Raw genomic sequence first — 20234 nt, 5'->3', positions numbered from 1 at the left:
GCCACCCCCTCGCCCCTCGGTTGTGCCCACGAGCTTCGCGACGTCGTCCTCGACCCCCTCACTGAACCACGCCCCGCCGGAAGCCCTGCAGCGTCGACTTCGAGCTCTTCTTCAACCTTCGGCCGCCGGTGACCTCGTCTTCGATTCGCGCCGTCTAGGTCGTCCCCAGGCCCACTGAGCTGCGCTTCGACCTCCTAGTGAGCTCCTCCATCGTTTCCCCCTAACCCCACGGCCTAGCGCTCGTTGTAGCACCACTTCCCATGATGCCCGAAGCACACCGCCGCACGGACTCGTCGCCGACGAGGCTCCGGTGGCCAATCGGCCCCGTGCATATGCCCGTTGGCTTTGTGGGAGCCTGCAGAACGCGTAGTTGCTACCCGTTGATCCTCCCGTGCACGGTGGCGCCGTTTTCATCGGCGCCCGAACTCCGGCGACCGCCAAAGTTGTCGCCGGCGACGTCTCCGGCCACCCCGAGCTCAAACATCACCACCAAGAGCTGCGGTTCGTTCCCAGGAGCTCGTAGATGCTCTCCGCCTCCCGTTTGGTGGCCGTAACGTGCAAATGCACTTCCTCCGCCGCGCTCGGCCTCGCCGACAGCTAAACGCCGGCGAGTTGACCGGGTTTGACCCCCCAGGGTCGCTGACCAGTGGGCCCGACCCCCCCTAACCTTTTAATTAAATTAATTAACCCCTGTTAACCCCCCTGTCACTGACGTGTGGGTCCCACACGTCAGGTTTGACCGGACCAGCCCAGTTGACCGCTGACGTCGTGCTGACGTCATGCTGACGCAATTATATATTTTCTGGAATTAAAATAATTCAGAAAATCCAGAAAATGATTTAAACTTCAAAAATTCATAACAATTCAACCGTAGCTCAGATTTAAATAATTTATATATGAAAAATTATCAGAAAAATACAATCTTTCCATCTGTACTAGTTTCATGCATGAAAAACCAACTTATACATGCTGAATATGGGAAAACACATTAGGGCATATATAAGAGACTTAATTTAGAAATGCATTTGAACCTTTGGTTCAAAAGGACTTCAAACCAAATGTTTACTAGATGCATTATCTCAAACAGCATCACATCTACATGCCATGTTCATGCATCATATTGTTGCATATGATTGTGTTTTGATTGCCGGCACCGTTCCTTCTCGATAGGTCCTGCTCCGGAGACGTTCCAGAGTACCTGTCTGTGAAGCAGTGCCTCCCTTGTTGATTTACCAGGCAAGCAAACCCCCTTGTTCATTTCGATAAAACCCTACTCTCTCGCTCCTGCTCTCAGTTATTGCATTAGGACAACAACGGTTCATCTGCTACTTTGTGCTGCGGTAGTTGAACCCATTCCTCTGCATGACCTGTCATTGCCACAGTAAATAGTTGAAACCCACTAGCATGTGTAGGAGTTGATTGAAGCCACTGATGTGTTCCTACCATGCTATGCCTGCTATTGCTTAGAGTTGTGTCAGGTCTGGTTCATTGGGAATGAATTGGAGTGTTACGATATGTTCTGATGCTGAGAGTGAAGTGTGTGTGAACACGATTTGGTAAAGGTAGCGGTGAGAGGCCATGTAGGAGTACATGGTGGGTTGTCTCACTGGAACCGTCCTTAAGCACTGAGTTCTATGTATGTTGTCCAATGACTCGATACTACCACACATTGGAATGCTTAAGTGCCCCTCTCGACTTATTAGCCAACTTGATCTCTGTCCAGGAGTCGCAACTAGTTTCTGGTGTTTGTAGGTAGTGCTATTTTTCTACCAAGTGGCACCCGGCAGGGTGGGCTTGGGACAGACTAGGCACACGTGGCCCGGTGTACCGAGTGGCACCCGGTTGGTGGGCTCGGGAACCCTGCTCACATCGTTTGGGGCCGTGAGCGACACCCCGGCCGGATCTCCTTGCGGATGGAACCCGAATAGGCGATAAACCTGGACTAGAGTCTTGTGTGGTTAGTCAGGTCGTGGCCGACACCCTCGCCAGGCTTCCGCTTGAAGGTTGCCGAGATACATGGCGTGTACATGGCGGTAAGTGGCGAGAGCGTGTGTGAAGAAGTACACCCCTGCAGGGTTAACATGATCTATTCGAATAGCCGGGTCCGCGGTTATGGACTTCTTGGATGCTTACATGGTACATAGACAACTTGAAGTGGATACTCTAAAATGCTCAAGACAAGTGTGAGTGCTATGGATGGCCTTCTCGTAGGGAGACGGGGATGAATCCATAGTAGTGTATTGTATGGTGATTAGTGGACTCGTGTACGTTGTTTCACCTCCAGAGTTTCTGGTAGTCGTAGAACAGGATAGCCACAGAGTCAAAGCTGGCTTGCTGCAACTAAACCCCACATTACCCTCTTGATACAAATGCATGTATGATAGGATCTGATGTAAGTCTTGCTGAGTACCTTTGTACTCATGTTGCTTTATTTATGTTTTTGCAGCGGAGACTTCGGTCTTACTAGGGTTCTCATGGACTTCGACTAGTAGCTAGTACCTCAGCTACGATCTTGATCGGATGTTGTAGATAGGCAGGCTCTTCAGCCTTTTTCTTTTGTAGATGTATGTACCCAGACATGTAATGCTTCCGCTTGTTGCTTGTATGCTCTGTATGATGGGTCTTGTGACCCCTGTTTGCAATAATTGCTATGACGGCTCTTCTGAGCCTTTATCTATATGAGTTGTTGAGTTATGCTGTGATGCCATGTTGTACAGCACATACTTGCATGTTATGCGTACGTGTAATGTGTATTGCTATGTGTGGGATCTGACTATCTAGTTGTTTATTCTTAGTAGCCTCTCTTACCGGGAAATGTCTCCTAGTGCTTCCACTGAGCCCTGGTAGCTTGCTACTGCTCCGGAACACTTAGGCTGGCCGGCATGTGTCCTTCTTCGATCCTGTGTCTATCCCTTCGGGGAAATGTCACGCGATGAATACCAGAGTCCTGCTAGCCCGCTACAGCCCGGTTCACCGGAGTCCTGTTAGCCCAGTGCTACAGCCTGGATTCACTCGCTGATGACCGACACGTTCGATGCTGGGTCATGAATGCATGTCCCTGTAAGTTAGTGCCACTTTGAATTTACGACTAGCCATGTCAGCCCGGGCTCTTTATCATATGGATGCTAGCGACACCATCATATACGTGTGCCAAAATGCGCAAACGGTCCCGGGCAAAGGTAAGGCGACACCCGTGGGGATACCGTGCGTGAGGCTGCAAAGCGATATGAGGTGTTACATGCTAGATCAATGTGGCATCGAGTCGGGGTCCTGACAGCGCTGGTATCAGAGCCTGACTGCCTGTAGGATTACCAAGCCAAACTGGTCGAAGTTGAGTCTAGAAATCTTTTAGTTATGTAAGGGAATTGATTGTGGGAAGGAACGTAAGGCTCTTTTTACTCCTTATACCTCATGGCCTTCTGATCTGAGTCATCCTATCCTTTCTACGGGGTTAAGGAACTAGGCTTTCTCTTCCGTCTATCAGGATCACGTGTTACTACTCCGTAGTCCCATAGGATTGGTTGATCAGAGTCATATCCCAGTTTTGAGTATTTCCGGTGTAGTCTACTTAGTATGATCTCAGAACCTTGAGTAATGCTGATGAGTATGTTACCACCCCATTTTTAGTAGGATGTCTCATTCTGAGCATTTTACTGCCGTTATGCTGCCGGAATTTTCCTAAGGAGTTCGAGTGATATTAATTCCTTGTCCTACATTCTACAGTCTATAGTTGATGTTGATTTCGTCCCTGGTTTTCGTTTCTCAGGATGTCATCAAGTTCTATTGTTCGTAGCCAGAACCATGAGGATGGTAGGGATGAGGATCCTCCCGACCAGCCTTCGTTGACAGAGTTCATGTTAGAAATGGAGAGGAACAAGCGTGAGTCTAATCGTTTGTTGGCACGTATCGAGGAGAACACCGCACATCAGTTCAAAGGGTCTGCTACCATTTATGATTTCATTCGCTTGCACCCACCTACCTTTCATCATTCCATCGAGCCACTCGACGCAGATGACTGGCTCCGTAGCATCACTCATAAGCTGCTTTCCGCGAGCGTAGCTGAAGATGATAAGGTCACCTTTGCCACATACCACCTGGAAGGTCCTGCTAGTCTTTGGTGGCAGAACTATGAGGCTATGCTTCCAGCTGGCCAGATTCCTACCTGGAAGGATTTCACTGAGGCTTTTCGCGAGCATCACATTCCCGAGGCCCTTCTTGATCGCAAGAGAGAAGAGTTCTGTAGTTTCACCCAGAGTAAGATGGCTGTTGATGCTTATAGCAGAGAGTTCGAGAACCTCGCCCGTTATGCCACAGAAGAAGTGTCCACGGACGCCAAGAAGCAGGCTAGGTTCCGGAAGGGTCTCAACCCCAAGTTGCGTCGTGATCTCCACCTGCATCATTGTGATACATTCCAAGCTCTTGTGAACAAAGCCATTAATGCAGAGACAGCTCAGGTCACTTACGAGGAGTCTCGTAAGCACACCCGTGATTTGGGATCCTCCTCTGGCTCTAGTTCCCAGAAGCGCCGGATTTGGGTTCCAAACTCCGCTCTTCCTTCCGGATATGCACCGAGGCCATCCTATGTGGTGCCTTCCCTAGCTCAGTCATATGTTCCACCCAGGCCTACTGGTAGACCGCTTGTTAGTGCGGGACCACGTCCAACCTCAGGGACTTGCTTCACATGCGGGAAGCCAGGACACTATGCACGTGATTGCTCTCAGACTAGTTATGCTCCACCCCAGCCCGAGAAGACTGTTGGCTGTATTAAGCCATCACGCAAGATGATCAGTGTCAAGTCAGCCCCCACTGACCGTGGACGTGTGCATCACGTCTCACCTAAAGACGCTCATGATGATCCAGATGTCGTTCTTGGCACACTCCTTGTCAATTGTCACCTAGCATCAGTTCTATTCGATACTGGAGCATCTCACTCCTTCATTTCTGAAGGCTATGCTAACCTGCACAATCTGTCATTTTGTGATATGCCAACTCCGCTAGTCATCCAAACTCCTGGATCCAAATGGCAAACCTCTAGTGTAAGCCATGGTAACGAAATCCTTGTTGACAGACTTGTATTCCTTGCATCACTTGTAGCCCTCAAGTCCTCAGATATTAACATCATCTTGGGTATGGACTGGATGACAGCTCATCATGCCAAGATTGATTGTTACACCAGATCTGTTCAGCTTACACACCCATCTGGCAAGATAGTCACCGTCTCCACTAGAGTTGCTAAGCGTCAGCTCTATTCTCTTAATGCCAGCCCTCTTCCAGACCTTGAAGATATCCCGGTAGTCCGTGACTTTCCGGATGTCTTTCCAGAAGAACTGCCAGGTGTTCCACCTGACAGAGATGTAGAGTTCGTCATAGATCTTATCCCAGGAACAGCTCCAATCTCCCGGAGACCTTACAAGATGGCACCCCTAGAACTAGCCGAGCTTAAGAAACAACTCGATGAGTCCTTGCAAAAGGGTTTCATCCGTCCTAGTTCTTCTCCTTGGGCTTGCCCCGTCCTCTTTGTCAAGAAGAAAGACGGTACGGACCGGATGGTTGTAGATTATCGTCCCGTTAATTTGGTCACGATAAAGAACAAGTATCCGCTTCCCAGGATCAACGACCTGTATGATCAGCTCGCTGGATCCTCAGTCTTCTCCAAGATGGATTTAAGATTAGGCTACCATCAAATCAAGATCAGAAACGGGGACATTCCCAAGACAGCTTTTGTCACTCGTTATGGTCAGTACGAGTACACCGTCATGTCCTTTGGCCTAACCAACGCCCCAGCCACATTCTCCCGCTTGATGAAGTCGATCTTCATGGAGTACTTAGATAAGTTCGTCGTGGTTTACCTCGATGATATTCTTATTTACTCGAAGAACGAGGAAGAGCATGCCGAACATCTTAGACTTGTTTTAGAAAAACTCAGAGAACACCGCCTTTATGCCAAGTTCTCCAAGTGTGAATTTTGGTTGCCAGAAGTGACCTACCTAGGCCACGTAATCTCTGGTAAGGGCATTGCTGTCAATCCCGAGAGAGTCAAGGCCGTTCTCGATTGGACTCCACCTGAAACAGTCAAACAAGTTAGGAGCTTCCTTGGTCTGGCCAGCTATTGTCGCCGCTTTGTTGAAAACTTCTCCAAAGTAGCCAAACCCCTCACGGAACTTCTCAAGAAAGATAAAAAGTTTGAGTGGTCCCCACAGTGTGAGTACAGTTTTCAGGAACTGAAAAGGCGCCTGACTTCTGCTCCCATACTTGTGCCACCGGATTTCACTAAAGACTTTATTATCTACTGCGATGCCTCACGACAAGGACTAGGTTGCATTCTTATGCAGGATCGTCATGTGATTGCCTATGCATCTCGACAGTTGCATCCACATGAGGAGAATTATCCTACACATGATCTAGAGCTTGCAGCCATAGTCTATGCACTCAAGACCTGGCGACATTACCTCCTTGGTAAACGTTGCGAGATCTACACCGATCACCAGAGTCTCAAGTATATCTTCACCCAACCGGATCTGAACCTTAGGCAAAGACGTTGGTTGGAGTTGATCACAGATTATGATCTAGGGATTACCTACACCCCAGGCAAGGCCAATGTCATGGCTGATGCTCTAAGTCGTAAATCCTATTGCAACAATCTCATGTTGCAGCAAGGCCAACCACTTCTCCATGAGGAATTCTGTAAGCTTAACCTTCACATTGCTCCTCGCGGATTCCTTTCTACCTTGGTGGCGAAACCTACCCTTGAGGATCAGATCATCTCTGACCAGAAGTTTGATAGGGGGGTTATCCGCATTAAGAGAAACATTAAGAAGGGAGTTGGTGGATGTTTCTCTATGGATGATCGTGGTGTTGTTTTCTTTGAGAATCACTTGGTGGTTCCCAAGAATCAACATCTGCGACAATTGATTCTTAAGGAGGCGCATGAATCTCCTCTCACGACTCATCCCGGTAGTACTAAGATGTATCAGGACCTACGCCAGAGATTCTGGTGGACTAGGATGAAGAGAGAAATCGCTGAGTTCATTGCTAAATGTGATATTTGTCGTCGCGTTAAGGCAGAGCATCAAAGACCTGCTGGCACCCTTCAGCCTTTAGCTATTCCTGAATGGAAATGGGATAAAGTTGGTATGGACTTCATCACCGGCTTTCCCAGGACCAAGAGAGGGAATAATGCTATCTTCGTAGTCATTGATCGTCTCTCCAAAGTGGCTCACTTCCTTCCTGTTCGAGAGAGTATCACTGCTAGTCAGCTTGCTGACTTATATATTTCTCGAATAGTGTCACTTCATGGTGTTCCACTAGAGATCAATTCAGACCGTGGCAGTCTTTTCACTTCTCATTTCTGGGAGAGTTTCCAAACTGCCATGGGAACCCATCTTTCCTTCAGTACCGCTTTCCACCCTCAGTCGAGTGGTCAGGTGGAACGGGTCAATAAAATTCTCGAAGACATGCTCAGAGCTTGCGTTATCTCATTCGGTATGGATTGGGAGAAATGTCTTCCTTTCGCCGAGTTTGCTTATAACAATAGCTACCAATCCAGCCTCAAGCAAGCTCCTTTTGAGGTTCTCTATGGACGAAGATGCCGAACACCTTTGAACTGGTCAGAAACCGGTGAAAGACAATTCTTTGGACCGGATATGATCCAGGAGGCAGAAGAGCAAGTTCGCATCATTCATGAGAATTTGAAAACAGCCCAGTCTCGTCAGAAAAGTCAGTACGATCGTCATCATAAGAATATGACTTATGAAATTGGCGACCAAGCTTACCTTCGGGTTACTCCTTTGAAGGGTACCCATCGTTTCGGTGTCAAGGGCAAGTTGGCTCCTCGTTACATTGGTCCTTTTCGTATTCTCACTAAACGAGGAGAGGTTGCCTACCAATTGGAACTACCCCCACATCTTTCTCGAGTTCATGATGTGTTCCACGTATCCCAACTCAGGCGTTGCTTCTCGGATCCCATCCGCGGAGTGGACCATGAAACGCTTGATCTCCAAGATAACCTCACATACCGAGAGTACCCAGTTCGCATTCTTGATCAAGCAGAGCGTGTCACTCGACGTCAGAACATCAAGTTTCTCAAAGTTCAGTGGTCTCATCATTCCGAGAGAGAAGCTACTTGGGAGCGAGAAGATCGTCTTCGACTGGAGTACCCCACTTTCTTTCCGTCGACCTCTGAATCTCGAGACGAGATTCTTTTAAGTGGGGGCGAGTTGTCACATCCCTAGTCTGGTATGACCTAGACTAGCTAGTCATTTGTGCATCATATTTAAATTTCATTTAAATTTGAAATGAGGATTGGTGGAACCCTCAGAATCATTTTTGAAAATGACCCAAATAAAAATTTCTCCAAAAGGGTCCAAGAAAATGCTCATGTTGCCCTCTGAAAATATTGGACAGAGATAAAAATCAAAACAATATTTTTAGGAGCTCATGGATATTTATTTTGGCCATTTGGATTAATTCGATAAATATTTGCATTGGAAATATATTTCTATATATATGAAATATGGTCCAAAAATTATGCCATTTATAAAAGAGCTCTGGAATAATATATCCAGCTCCTGCAAAAATTGGCATAATAAAATAAAATGGTTTAGTATTTTTATTAAATCAAACAAATGTCAGAAAATTAGAAAAGAAAACAGAAAAGGGGAGAGAGACTTACCTGGGCCACTTACCCGATCGGCCCATTAGCTCGGCCCAGCTGACTGGCCGACGCCAGTCGTCCTCCACCTCCCGCCAGGAGGCCAGGGGCGTGTGGCCGGCGCGTGCGCATCGCCGTGCCGCCACGGCACCTGCCTGCCTGTCCTCCCCCTCGACGCCTGGACGTCCGGAAACGTCGCCACGCGCTGCCCCGCACCGCTCTCACTCCCTCTCCCTCGCCCTCCTCCTCTCCCCCTGCTCTCTCTCTCTCACCCGAGAACCCCCGCCGCCGCCGTTCGCCATAGCCATCACCACCGACCTCCCCTCGCCTCCCCGACACACGCGGAAGCTCCGCCCCCTCGCCCTGAAGCTCCTCGTCGAGCCACGCACCTCCGGACGGCCTCCATCACCGCCATCGCCATCGTCTTCCTCCTCGGGCTCCGCCGTCCGACGCCGTCGATTCGCCGTCACCAGGCCTTCCCCGACCCCGCTGTGCTGCTCCGCGTGACCGCCGTGAGCATCTCCCTGCTTCCCCTCTCTTCTCCCCCCCGTTCCCGTGTCGTAGCCGTCGCTACCACCATGGCCGAAGCCATCGCCGCCGCAGTTCCTCGCCGTCGTGGCCAGAGCCACTGCAGCCCGTGCCTGCACCGGCCACCGCGCTCAGTAGCCTCCCAGAAGGCCAACGCCTCCGCCCGCAGCCCCTGCCATGCCCTGCAGCCCGATCCCGCTCGCGCCCGAACTCCGGCGGCCGCCGCGAGCCTTGCTCCGGCGAGCTCCGGCCTTCCCCGCTCCTCCCACCTGTCCCACCAGATGCGCGAGAGCCTGGGCTACGCCCCGGTGCTCTCAGACGCCGTCCCCGTGGCCTGTGGCGCGGACTCCGCCGCGTCCAGAGGTCGCCGGCGACGAGCCCCGTCGCCTGAGCCCTGCCAGGTGGGGCCGGCCCGTCAGGTGATTAGCTTAGTGCTAATCACCGTTAACTAACCCCCCCCCTGACACTGACAGTGGGCCCCGGTGCCCCTAACCTTTTAATTAAACTAAATAAACCCCTGTTAACCCCCCTGTCACTGACGTGTGGGTCCCACACGTCAGGTTTGACCCGGACCAGCCCAGTTGACCGCTGACGTCGTGATGACGTCATGCTGACGCAATTATATATTTTCTGGAATTAAAATAATTCAGAAAATCCAGAAAATGTTTTAAACTTCAAAAATTCATAACAATTCAACCGTAGCTCAGATTTAAATAATTTATATATGAAAAATTATCAGAAAAATGCAATCTTTCCATCTGTACTAATTTCATGCATGAAAAACCAACTTATACATGCTGAATATGGGAAAACACATTATGGCATATATAAGAGACTTAATTTAGAAATGCATTTGAACCTTTGGTTCAAATGGACTTCAAAACAAATGTTACTAGTTGCATTAGCTCAAACAGCATCACATCTACATGCCATGCTCATGCATCATATTGTTGCATATGATTGTGTTTTGATTGCCGGCACCGTTCCTTCTCGATAGGTCCTGCTCCGGAGACGTTCCAGAGTACCTGTCTGTGAAGCAGTGCCTCCCTTGTTGATTTACCAGGCAAGCAAACCCCCTTGTTCATTTCGATAAAACCCTACTCTCTCGCTTCTGCTCTCAGTTATTGCATTAGGACAACAACGGTTCATCTGCTACTTTGTGCTGCGGTAGTTGAACCCATTCCTCTGCATGACCTGTCATTGCCACAGTAAATAGTTGAAACCCACTAGCATGTGTAGGAGTTGATTGAAGCCACTGATGTGTTCCTACCATGCTATGCCTGCTATTGCTTAGAGTTGTGTCAGGTCTGATTCATTGGGAATGAATTGGAGTGTCACGATATGTTCTGATGCTGAGAGTGAAGTGTGTGAACACGATTTGGTAAAGGTAGCGGTGAGAGGCCATGTAGGAGTACATGGTGGGTTGTCTCACTGGAACCGTCCTTAAGCACTGAGTTCTATGTATGTTGTCCAATGACTCGATACTACCACACATTGGAATGCTTAAGTGCCCCTCTCGACTTATTAACCGACTTGGTCTCTGTCCAGGAGTCGCAACTAGTTTCTGGTGTTTGTAGGTAGTGCTATTTTTCTACCAAGTGGCACCCGGCAGGGTGGGCTTGGGACAGACTAGGCACACGTGGCACGGTGTACCAAGTGGCACCCGGATGGTGGGCTTGGGAACCCTGCTCACATCGTTTGGGGCCGTGAGCGACACCCCGGCCGGATCTCCTTGCGGATGGAACCCGAATAGGCGATAAACCTGGACTAGAGTCTTGTGTGGTTAGTCAGGTCATGGCCGACACCCTCGCCAGGCTTCCGCTTGAAGGTTGCCGAGATACATGACGTGTACATGGCGGTAAGTGGCGAGAGCGTGTGTGAAGAAGTACACCCCTGCAGGGTTAACATGATCTATTCGAATAGCCGGGTCCGCGGTTATGGACTTCTTGGATGCTTACATGGTACATAGACAACTTGAAGTGGATACTCTAAAATGCTCAAGACAAGTGTGAGTGCTATGGATGGCCTTCTCGTAGGGAGACGGGGATGAATCCATAGTAGTGTATTGTATGGTGATTAGTGGACTCGTGTACGTTGTTTCACCTCCAGAGTTTCTGGTAGTCGTAGAACAGGATAGCCACAGAGTCAAAGCTGGCTTGCTGCAACTAAACCCCACATTACCCTCTTGATACAAATGCATGTATGATAGGATCTGATGTAAGTCTTGCTGAGTACCTTTGTACTCATGTTGCTTTATTTATGTTTTTGCAGCGGAGACTTCGGTCTTACTAGGGTTCTCATGGACTTTGACTAGTAGCTAGTACCTCAGCTACGATCTTGATCGGATGTTGTAGATAGGCAGGCTCTTCAGCCTTTTTCATTTGTAGATGTATGTACCCAGACATGTAATGCTTCCGCTTGTTGCTTGTATGCTCTGTATGATGGGTCTTGTGACCCCTGTTTGCAATAATTGCTATGACGGCTCTTCTGAGCCTTTATCTATATGAGTTGTTGAGTTATGCTGTGATGCCATGTTGTACAGCACATACTTGCATGTTATGCGTACGTGTAATGTGTATTGCTATGTGTGGGATCTGACTATCTAGTTGTTTATTCTTAGTAGCCTCTCTTACCGGGAAATGTCTCCTAGTGCTTCCACTGAGCCCTGGTAGCTTGCTACTGCTCCGGAACACTTAGGCTGGCCGGCATGTGTCCTTCTTCGATCCTGTGTCTATCCCTTCGGGGAAATGTCACGCGATGAATACCGGAGTCCTGCTAGCCCGCTACAGCCCGGTTCACCGGAGTCCTGTTAGCCCAGTGCTACAGCCTGGATTCACTCGCTGATGACCGACACGTTCGATGCTGGGTCATGAATGCCTGTCCCTGTAAGTTAGTGCCACTTTGAATTTACGACTAGCCATGTCAGCCCGGGCTCTTTATCATATGGATGCTAGCGACACCATCATATACGTGTGCCAAAATGCGCAAACGGTCCCGGGCAAAGGTAAGGCGACACCCGTGGGGATACCGTGCGTGAGGCCGCAAAGCGATATGAGGTGTTACATGCTAGATCGATGTGGCATCGAGTCGGGGTCCTGACAGCCCATGGGCCTAAATTGATACCCCTACCCATATTCATCAGGTATTCTATAACCAATGGGTATCCAGTTGGTACAATATATAGCATTTTCATTTTGAAAACAAAAACAGGGAAATGAGTCTAATTTAAGTGGTGGTGGGTGAGCAATGTAGCACTGAAAATGGCTCCTCCAGTGGGTGGCCTAGAAGGTGGCAAGGGGGGGTGCAAGTAGCAGTTCGTGGAAGCCCAACACATTAGGACGCAGCGGCGGGAACTCGGGATCATTGGATCGAGAGTTGGACAAGAGTCCGGTGACGATGAGTCGATATTTCCTCATTTCAAGGAGTCACATAGGAGTAGGAAGAGTGACGAGTTGGTGGTTGTAGTCCTATGAGCAATGGCTGGTTTAGGGAATACGGGATTTACCACACATTTCATATGGGATTATTTTCATTTATTGTTAGAAGGGAGAGAGAGAGGGATTGTTGCGAAATATGATAGATGTAGTATCACTAGTAGAAAACGGAGCTTTAGCGCCGGTTCGTAAGGGCCTTTAGTGCCGGTTCCATAACCGGCACTAAAGGGTGGGCACTAAAGGCCCCCCCCCTTTTAGTACCGGTTCGGCACGAACCGGCGCTAAAGTGCCACCACGTGGCGTGAGCTCGCGCCCTGGTATGGGGGACCTTTAGTACCGGTTGGTGTTACCAACCGGTACTAAAGGTTTTTTTTAAAAAAAAAATTGAAAATTTTCGGAAAAGTTTTTGATTTTTTTTTCGATTTTTAATTTTCTGAATTATTTGATGATTTAGTATCTAATCACCTCTCTTAACTGCTCAAGTGTGGATCACTCATTCCAAATCATCTAACTTCCCGACCGATCACCCATCCCTCTCACTACTCTAGCCCGAGCACGCTTAACTTCCGGGTTCTATTCTCCTTCGTTTCCGAGTCTACACTTGTTGTTTTCCTGACAATAGTAAGATGTCAATCCTATTAACCCTCAGGAGTTTAGCTTGAGCATGAAGTCACACATTTCACCGTTTGAGTTTGAAACTATTATTCTAAAAAACAGTAATTATTTAGTAACGCTAATATTTCTTGAATAAGTTTGACCATAGTTTAACCACAGTTTGACCATAATTTGACCAGATTTGACCAAAATTCAAAAAATTGAAATAATTATTTAGTAACACTAATATTCTTGAATAATTATGTAGTAACATTAATACTTCTTGAATAAGTAGTTTGACCAGATTTAACCAAAAAAATTTAAAAAAACTGAAATTTGACCATATCTTTTTTTCCTTTTGGAATTTGAGGATTCTAAAAAATTCCAAACAGGCCATAGGCGGTCTCCATCTGATGCGGATTTTCATGCTGAATTTTTTGATATATTATACCTTTTTTCCGACATCGTATGCAAAAAGTTATAGCCGTTTTACATTTTCCCTACACTTTTTGCAAAACATGTCCAAATTGTAGTTTTCAAATTTTCCTAACTAGTAGATGTAGTAATATAACTATCTCTCAAAGGATTTTTATTTTTTGAAGTTTTTATCATTTTCTTTTGATTTTTTCAGAACTAAAATGGCGACACACGGGGGGGGGGATAGAGTTTGAAAATTGCCTTATAGTGCTGGTTTGTGTCACAAACCGGTACTATAGGTCAGACCCCTTTAGTACCGGTTCATGGCATGGACCGGTACTAAAGGTTAGACCTTTAGTACCAGTTCGTGCCACGAATCGGTACTAAAGGTGATCGTGGGGCCTCGGCCTGACGCCAGCCTGCCACCACCCCTTTAGTACCGGTTCGTGCCACGAGCCGGTACTAAAGGTTCAACACGAACCGGCATTAATGCAAATCCGTTCGAACCGGCACTAATGGTACCATTAGTACCGGGCCAAAATCAAACCGGCACTAATGTGCTTCACGTTTGACCCTTTTTCTACTAGTGTATTGAGCCTCGAGGGCGAGTATATATTGAGTACAAGGCTTGGAGGGCAAGACGCTTCTCCTAGAGATAAGGTAGGAGACGGATTACAAATCCTAGACTACCAAACATATGTAACCCAAATATATCTCTAACATCCCCCCGCAGTCGTAGCGGTAGCATTGCGAACAACAAGAGCGACGCGGACGGTCAGACTGGAGAGAATAGCAGTCGACGGACTGACATCCCCCCGCAGTCCTAGCGGGAGCGTCGTGGACGGAGTCGCGTCGCGGACGCGTTAACTGTAGAGGAAGCCGACGAGTTTCTCAAGCCGATGACAACCCTTTGTGCCGATGTTGATGTAGCCGAGAGCATAGGGTGGTATACCCGTGGTCGAGGTAGCCGTGCGAAGAACGCCGTGGTCGATGTCCAGTCGGGTAGCCGGTGACGAGGGAGGCGCCGTGGAGCCACGGGCACAAGGAGGCACCGAGTTAGTCATGGGTGCAGCGGTGTCAAAGAAATGGTGCGCCAGGAAGAAGAATGATGTTGATGACACATCGCACTGGGTTTGCCAAGATCGGGAACACATCGTGGATGAAGGCACACATCAATGTTTCCAGCATCGGGCATGCATAGACGGACGAAGTCGAAGTTGACGAAGCGCCGCACCAGGCTTACCAAGTCCGGGGACACGTCGTGGACGAAGGCACGCATCGGTGTTGCCAGCACCGGGCAAGCATAGACGAGGGACCTGCATGAGATGTATGCCATGTCGGAGAAGTCGGAGGGGCCAGCAAAGAAGGACTCAACGACAGTTGCGGCGCCAATCGATCCGGTGCCGATGTCACCTGCGGTTGTCGGAGTAGACGAAGTGGTCGGGGTATATGACGGCGACGCTGGCGATGGGCTGGTGCTTGGACGAAGACGAAGGGGGTGGACGGGCGGTGGCGGCTACGGTTGTAGCAGCGGCGACGGCCAAAGAAGAGCGGCGGCGGCTATTTAGGAGTGCGGCGGCGGTGCTCGAAGTAGGCGAGGAACCCGATAGCGTGATGAAGACCGGCGCGGAGGGTGGCATTCCCAAGCCAAGGGAGGCGGCACGGCGCATACCACGGGAAGTCGACGCACGCGGGCGATGGAGTTGACTGCAGGCCACAATGCTACGGCCCGAAGGGGCGACGCAACGACGGCTGGCAGGTCGGGGCGACGGCAGGAAGACCTCGGGGCGGCGACGGGACCGCGTTCCGCAGAGCTACAACCCGGAGATGTGGTGTAGCGGCGGCTCGCAGGTCGGTGCAACCGTGGGGACGGCCTCGGCTGGTGGCAGTGACCGCATGCCACAGCGCTATAGCCCGAAGAGGCGGTGTAGCAACGGCTCGCGAGTCGGGGCAGCCGCGTGGAGAACCACTAGCCGGGGGTGATGGCCCGACGGGAGGCGGCGTGGACCACGTGCCGCGGCGCAATAGCCCTAAGGGGTGACGCAGAGGCGGCGGCGGGCTATAGGGGTAGTCGGCGGGAGGATCTCGAGGCAACGGCATGGACCGCGGGGCGCGACGCGATAGCCCGAAAGGGCGTCGGCGGGAGCGGCGCGCGTGTCGGGACAGCCGACGGGAAGACCTCGGGCGGCGATGTAGTGGTCCGAAGGGACGACGCGACAGCAATCGGTGGCTCAATCGGCAGTAGGCGCGTGCTTGGGGACGGGCTTGGCGAAGACAGACGTGTGATCGGTTAATCAGACCGACGGTGGCGCTGTACGCGCCATGGCGGGGATGACGCGCCGATCGGAGTCGATGGCGACGTTGTCGATGATGTCCCGGGTGATGACGACGAAGACGGACCTGCGATGAAGACCGCGCGGGCGAGCGGCCAGCAGCGACCCACGAAGGCGTCCCTTGGGCGGCGCATCCAGCATTGCCGCGTGGTTGATGATGAAGCGGCCGGTGTAGTCGACGCTGATGTCGGAGTAGAGGCACGGAGGTCGACGGCGGTGGTGGTCGACGCAAACCGTTCAAGCATAGATCGGAAAACCAAAAAGAAAACGCCGATCAAAATGACCGGCGAGAGAGCGAAAAAACCCGGAACAAGGGCTCGGGAAAACGACTCTTTCAGGCAGCCGATCAACATGACCGGCGGACGAACCCTAGGTACGGACGGTGCGGCCCCCGGCGACGGTCATGGAGGCTGACCATCCCGGGGGCGGCGTTAGGGTTGGATCGGTTAGGCTGATACCATGTTTAAAGGGAGAGAGAGGAATTGTTGCGCAATATGATAGATGTATTATGGAAAAAGCTACTCTTCAGCCGGTGGATGAACGCGCAAGATCAGCCTCTTGCGTTGCTGTCGGATCAATTCTAATCAAACGCGCACGCAGGCCACAAGTCTTGTGCAGACAATTTTTTTGTAGCAAGGGTCTTGTTTCAAAAAGTTCCTGCAACAAAGGGCATGTTTCAGAAAAAAAATACTTTTGGTGGTGAAGTTTTTTCCAGCAACAAGGTTTAGTTTCAGAAGGTTTCTGCAACAGAGGTATTGTTTTAGAAAAAAATGGTTTGATGGTGAAGATTTTGTATTCTGCAACAGGGGTGTTATTTCAGAAACATATCCCTGGTTGCAGAAAGTTTCAGAGGAGCGCACGACGCTAGAGCTTGAGAGGCCAACCATTGCAACATGACACATGTTTCAAAAACATGGTTAGGTTGCAGAAATTGCCAAAGGAGTGCACGGCGTGAGCGCTTGTCGCTGTCGTGCTGGAGTAGACATAGTTGCTCGAGGTGTTGGGTCATAGAAGGCACGATAACTCTGGCGGCCGGTGACGCTCCATGGCCGAGGCGCTCAAGCCATGGCGGCATGGAGGCGTTGTCTCTGTAGACCTTTGCAACAAGGTCCTTTGTTGCACAACCCATAAGCGCAATACTCGGCTGGTTGGGGCGGTAGATCGGAGTTATTTCGGCAGGCATCCAACGGTAGCCGAGGTGGCCGATCTAACCAGGTTATCATCCGACGGACGCGTAGCACTGCCCATGTATTATTGAGCCTTGAGGGCGAGTATATATTGAGTACAAGACTTGGAGGGCAAGACGTTTCTTCTAGACATAAAGTAGGAGACAGATTACAAATTCTAGACTACCAAACATATGTAACCCAAATATATCTCTTAACATTTATTAACTTTTTGGGGTATTCATTGGACTATCCATAGATGCAATCTCATACCTATGCCATACACATATATTTCCACGGCATGGATACCCATTACCCTTGAGTATAAAATCTTACTAGTAGCTCTTTACCATGCCCATTATTTTAGAGTAGGGTACCCACTGACACCCATACTCGTGGGCAAAACTGCCATCCGGAGGATAGCCAGGGACCGTTTCGTTCACTAATTATCTCCATGCATGACTATGTTCAGTGAGAACGGCAAAATCCAACACATTTGCTGAAGTAGGAGATAGTTGGAAGTATCACACCACGCATAATATGTGTTCACCTAGTCCTCCCAGACGCATAGGCGCTTCATATAATTCTCAACTTCCATAGGAAAGGGGCTACTCCGCTCCTGGAAACAATGGAAGCAGTTTCGGCTCGGCGTGGCAGCAGCGGCACCTTCCCGACGGAAGCAGGTAGAACCTCCCCTCCTTGATGGCCTTCTCCTCTTCAGCGTCCACCATCTCCACCTCCACGTCCTCAGCGAGCATTGACGCCGATGTCATCGGGAACAGTGTGTTCACCTTCACCGCCTTGTTGGCGATGCACAGGCCCGGCATGTCCGACAGCAGTGGTAGCGGGTGCGTATATGGCGACACGATGCCGGCCGCGAGTGGCACCGGTGGCGGCGGTGGCTGCTGCACGGTGGCACCATAGCCATGGGCGACGGTATTTGCGGCCGCCGGCTGGCCGGTGAGACGCTGCACCACCTCCTTGAACGTCGACGTGGTGGCATGCACGAATATTGTTTCCGGCGGGACCTCCGTATACACCCGGGGAGCCGGCGTCCTGGGGTTGCGCTCCATGGCAGCTTACGACGTAATTAAGCCCGCACTTCACGGGGGAAGACTGCGCAACAGACAAGACTTTGTCAGGGTCTAACATAAGTTCAATTAGAATCAAATCCTAAACAAAAATTGAGATGTATACTAAAACGTCGACAGTGATAGCATTTAGATTTTTCAAAAAGTGATAACATTTAGATGTTGATCATGTGGTTGCTAGCCAATTAAAGGAAAGGGGAAACAGAAAGATGAAAGAAGACAAAAGAAGACGAGCTCACTTCGCTGGGGAAGTGCATGCATGTACAGCTCCACTAACAGGGTTTTAGTTAACCCCTTACAGCTTTCTTTCAAAAAAATAGATAAGAACTAAGACAGACACATTTTTTCTAATCAGACCTGGATAAATGAAAAGGCTACACATTCTGAAGTCGAGCCGCTAGCTAATACTCCGATTTATTAAATAAATGAAAAAACTACACATTCTGAAGTCCGCGAAGCCAAAAACACACTAAAGTAAGTATTTGGTGATAAAACATATGCTAGTTCATGTTCTTCACTGAAAAACACAAGAATCGGTGTCTAGAAAAGCTACTTATTGCTTTGAATTTGTTCTCACGTATTTACGGTCTTTTTTCAGACGTGGATTTGATACAACTAAGGTACTTGCACTCTTTAGTATATACTCCCTCCATCACATAATATAAGAGCGTTTTTGACACCATATGAGGCGGAGGGAGTAAAAAATTAGAAGTTCACCATTTCCAAAAAGAAACTAATTCAGTCATGTACACATGTACCAGTGACTTTTAGTGAGAAAACATGCTAATTGTGTTCTTCAAGTAAAAACACAAAAATGTGTGTATATAATAACAACTTTGTTGTGTTGAATTTGTTCTTTTTTCCACGTAACACAAGAATGCATATTTTCATAGTCCCTCCTTTTTCTACTAAATATTGGGTCTTGCTAGGAAAAGCCTTTGACCAACAATTACTCTATGGTATGTATTTTATGTGACATAAAATTGATGCTGTTAGATTTGTATTCCAAAATACTTATTTATGATTATGATTTGTATCACAAAAGTTTACATACTGATAGTGTAATTGTTGGTCAAACGCTTGTCCTAACCAGACTAATATGCAGAGTAAGGAAAACTTTTTTGCTACCGTTCTTTTTTGCTCAAGCTCCCAAGGATATGAAATATGCATGTTCGATTATGCCTAGCTTATATCTAACTAAGTGTTAAATGTATATTAACTGATCCATTACTAAAGGATAATCTGCATAGTTCATTTATAGTGCAACTATTTAGTAAGAATATAAGTAAAAATTTCTTTTGTATTTTCCGTATAGATGTAATTAACCATTTTATGTAGGTACAAAACTAGCTACCTAGCGTGCCTTTGGGCAGAAAAACTGTCAAACTGACACGGCAGCTCCAATATAACGGGTCAAATCAACACCAATGTATATGCATGTACAGGTTTAAAATCATGTATTAACTACCGAATGACACAAGATGTTTCATGCTTCTTGTTAGCAGAGGAGGAAACTGGAAAACCATCATTTAAACCCTAAACAATCGAATTCACTTTGCTTTAAGGAAAGATATCTAGGACTACGTGTCTTTTCGAAAGAAAATAAGCTGTGATATATATAATCACGAGGATGATGATTGTATGATGTGAAATATTTCAACAATTGTATTGGACAAATACTACAGGAGACCACATCAATTAAAATGAAAAATAAAATGAAAATATTGTGATACAGAACGAGTATAATGTGATATTGTTGCTTACTGCATATGGATGCAGGGAAAGAGATAATGAACATTCTGAAGGCATCTCCTCGAAAAACATTTAGCTAGCTAAAGAAAACTCTAATACCATGGCATAAAGGTAGCATAAAGGTAGATATTAAGTTAGGTAACAGTATAGAAGATATCTGACAGAGTTCATGTGTAATTATTCTGATCACATGTCAGAAGAAAACACTGCCTTTCTAGCTTTGCTCCATTATATATGGTTGGAGTTTGAGTTCCTTTTATATTGAATAG

This window comes from Triticum aestivum, chromosome 4A (assembly GCF_018294505.1).
Source record: "Triticum aestivum cultivar Chinese Spring chromosome 4A, IWGSC CS RefSeq v2.1, whole genome shotgun sequence".
Taxonomy (NCBI): Eukaryota; Viridiplantae; Streptophyta; class Magnoliopsida; order Poales; family Poaceae; genus Triticum; species Triticum aestivum.
The sequence above is the reverse complement of the archived record's forward strand: the minus strand, read 5'-3'. Positions refer to the sequence as shown.